The sequence below is a fragment of the Arachis hypogaea genome, chromosome 14 (assembly GCF_003086295.3).
Source record: "Arachis hypogaea cultivar Tifrunner chromosome 14, arahy.Tifrunner.gnm2.J5K5, whole genome shotgun sequence".
In the NCBI taxonomy this organism is placed as follows: Eukaryota; Viridiplantae; Streptophyta; class Magnoliopsida; order Fabales; family Fabaceae; genus Arachis; species Arachis hypogaea.
In genome coordinates, this window is record NC_092049.1 from 17,490,583 (window position 1) to 17,493,760 (window position 3,178).

Below are 3,178 nucleotides of genomic sequence, written 5' to 3' on the forward strand. Positions count from 1 at the left end.
GGAACCTCCCAACACCAAACTTAGAGTTTGAATGTGGGGGTTCAACACCAAACTTAGAGTTTGGTTGTGGCCTCCCAATACCAAACTTAGAGTTTGACTGTGGGGGCTCTGTTTGACTCTATTTTGAGAGAAGCTCTTCATGCTTCCTCTCCATGGTCACAGAGGGATATCCTTGAGCCTTAAACACAAGGGATTCTTCAGTCACTTGAATGATCAATTCTCCTCTATCAACATCAATCACAGCCTTTGCTGTGGCTAGGAAGGGTCTGCCAAGGATGATGGATTCATCCATGCACTTCCCCGTCTCTAGGACTATGAAATCAGCAGGGATGTAGTGGTCTCCAACCTTTACCAAGACATCCTCTACAAGTCCATAAGCTTGTTTTCTTGAATTGTCTGCCATCTCTAGTGAGATTCTTACAGCTTGTACCTCAAGGATCCCTAGCTTCTCCATTACAGAGAGAGGCATGAGGTTTACACTTGACCCTAGGTCACACAGAGCCTTCACAAAGGTCATGGTGCCTATGGTACAAGGTATTAAGAACTTCCCAGGATCTTGTCTCTTTTAAGGTAATCTCTGCCTAGTCAAGTCATCCAGTTCTTTGGTGAGCAAAGGGGGTTCATCCTCCCAAGTCTCATTACCAAATAACTTGTCATTTAGCTTCATGATTGCTCCAAGGTACTTAGCAACTTGCTCTTCAGTAACATCTTCATCCTCTTCAGAGGAAGAATACTCATCAGAGCTCATGAATGGCAGAAGTAAATCCAATGGAATCTCTATGGTCTCATTATGAGCCTCAGATTCCCATGGTTCCTCATTAGGGAACTCATTGGAGGCCAGTGGACGTCCATTGAGGTCTTCCTCAGTGGCGATCACTGCCTCTTTCTCCTCTCCAAATTCGGCCATGTTGATTGTGTTTATGGCCTTGCACTCTCCTTTTGGGTTCTCTTCTGTATTGCTTGGAAGAGTACTAAGAGGGAGTTCAGTAACTTTCTTGCTCAGCTGACCCACTTGTACCTCCAAATTTCTAATGGAGGACCTTGTTTCAGTCATGAAACTCTGAGTGGTTTTAATTAGATCAGAGACCATGGTTGCTAAGTCAGAGTGGTTCTGCTTAGAGTTCTCTGTCTGCTGCTGAGAAGATGATGGAAAAGGCTTGCCATTGCTAGACCTGTTTCTTCCACCATTGTTGTTGTTGAAGCCTTGTTGAGGCCTCTGTTGGTCCTTCCATGAGAGATTTGGATGGTTTCTCCATGAAGGATTGTAGGTGTTTCCATAGGGTTCACCCATGTAATTCACCTCTTCCATTGATGGATTCTCAGGATCATAAGCTTCTTCTTCAGATGAAGCGTCCTTAGTACTGCCTGGTGCAGCTTGCATTCCAGACAGACTTTGAGAAATCATATTGACTTGTTGAGTCAATATCTTGTTCTGAGCTAATATGGCATTCAAAGTATCAATCTTGAGAACTCCTTTCTTCTGACTTGTCCCATTATTCACAGGATTCCTCTCAGAAGTGTACATGAATTGGTTATTTGCAACCATTTCAATGAGTTCCTGAGCTTCTGCAGGCGTCTTCATCAGATGAAGAGATCCTCCAGCAGAGCTGTCCAATGACATCTTAGACAGTTCAGACAGACCATCATAGAAGATACCTATGATGCTCCATTCAGAAAGCATGTCAGAAGGACACTTTCTGATCAATTGTTTGTATCTTTCCCAAGCTTCATAGAGGGATTCACCTTCCTTCTGTCTGAAGGTTTGGACTTCCACTCTAAGCTTACTCAATTTTTGAGGTGGAAAGAACTTTACCAAGAAGGCATTGACTAGCTTTTCCCAAGAGTTCAGGCTTTCCTTAGGTTGTGAATCCAACCATATCCTAGCTCTGTCTCTTACAGCAAAAGGGAATAGCATAAGTCTATAGACCTCAGGGTCAACCCCATTGGTCTTGACAGTGTCACAGATTTGCAAGAATTCAGCTAAAAACTGATGAGGATCTTCTAATGGAAGTCCATGAAACTTGCAATTCTGTTGCATCAGAGAAACTACTTAAGGCTTAAGCTCAAAGTTGTTTGCTCCAATGGCAGGGATAGAGATGCTTCTCCCATAGAAGTCGGGAGTAGGTGCAGTAAAGTCACCCAGCACCTTCCTTGCATTGTTGGCATTGTTGTTGTTTTCGGCTGCCATATCTTCTTCTAGTTTGAAGATTTCTGTTAGGTCCTCTCCAGAGAGTTGTGTTTTAACCTCTCTTAGCTTTCGCTTCAAGGTCCTTTCAGGTTCCGGGTCAGCCTCAACAAGAATGCTTTTGTCTTTTCTCCTGCTCATATGAAAGAGAAGAGAACAAGAAAGTATGGAATTCTCTATGTCACAATATAGAGATTCTTTGAGGTGTCAGAGGAAAAGAAGAATAGAATGAGGAGGTAGAAGAATTCGAACTTATCAAGAGAGATAAAATTTGAATTATTGATAATGGAGGAGTGTTAGTCCTTAAATAGAAGGATGTGAGAAGAGGGGAAGAATTTTCGAAATTAAAGTAAAAGATTTTGAAATAATTTTGAAAAATTGAAGAATGATTTTTGAAAATTAGAGTTGGGAAAGAAATAAAGTGATTTTTGAAAAAGATTTTGAAATTAGAAATCAAAAAGATATGATTGAAAATTTAATTTTGAAAAAGATGTGATTAAGAAGATATGGTTGAAAAGTTATGGTTTTAAAAAGATATGATTGAAAAACAATTTTAAAAAGATTTGATTTTTAAAATTAATGACTTGGCTAACAAGAAAATATATGATTCAAACATTAAACCTTTCTCAACAGAAAAGGCAACATACTTGAAATTCTTGAATCAAATCATTAATTGTTATCAAGTATTTTTGAAAATGGAAAGAAATTGTTTTTGAAAATATATGATTGAAAAGATATGATTTGAAAAAGATTTGATTTTGAAAAATTTTGAAAACTTTAAAAAAAATGTGCATTAAAAACAAAATCTTCCCTCTTGTGTCATCCTGGCGTTAAACGCCCAGAATGGTATCCATTCTGGCGTTTAACGCCCAAAATGCTACCCTTTTGGGCGTTAAACGCCCAGCCAGGTACCCTGGCTGGCATTTAAATGCCAGTTTTCCTTCTTCACTGGGCGTTTTGAACGCCCAGCTTTTTCTGTGTAATTCCTCTGCA

At 39.8% G+C, this 3,178-nt stretch overlaps 1 non-coding gene across 1 annotated transcript; it reads left to right on the plus strand.

Moving 5' to 3' along the window:
- Nucleotides 1–1,675: 1,675 nt before the first annotated feature.
- Nucleotides 1,676–1,783, plus strand: LOC112745920 (small nucleolar RNA R71). The gene has a single exon (XR_003173825.1). It is a non-coding gene; the product is annotated as a small nucleolar RNA R71 (small nucleolar RNA).
- The last annotated feature ends 1,395 nt before the right edge of the window (nucleotides 1,784–3,178 follow it).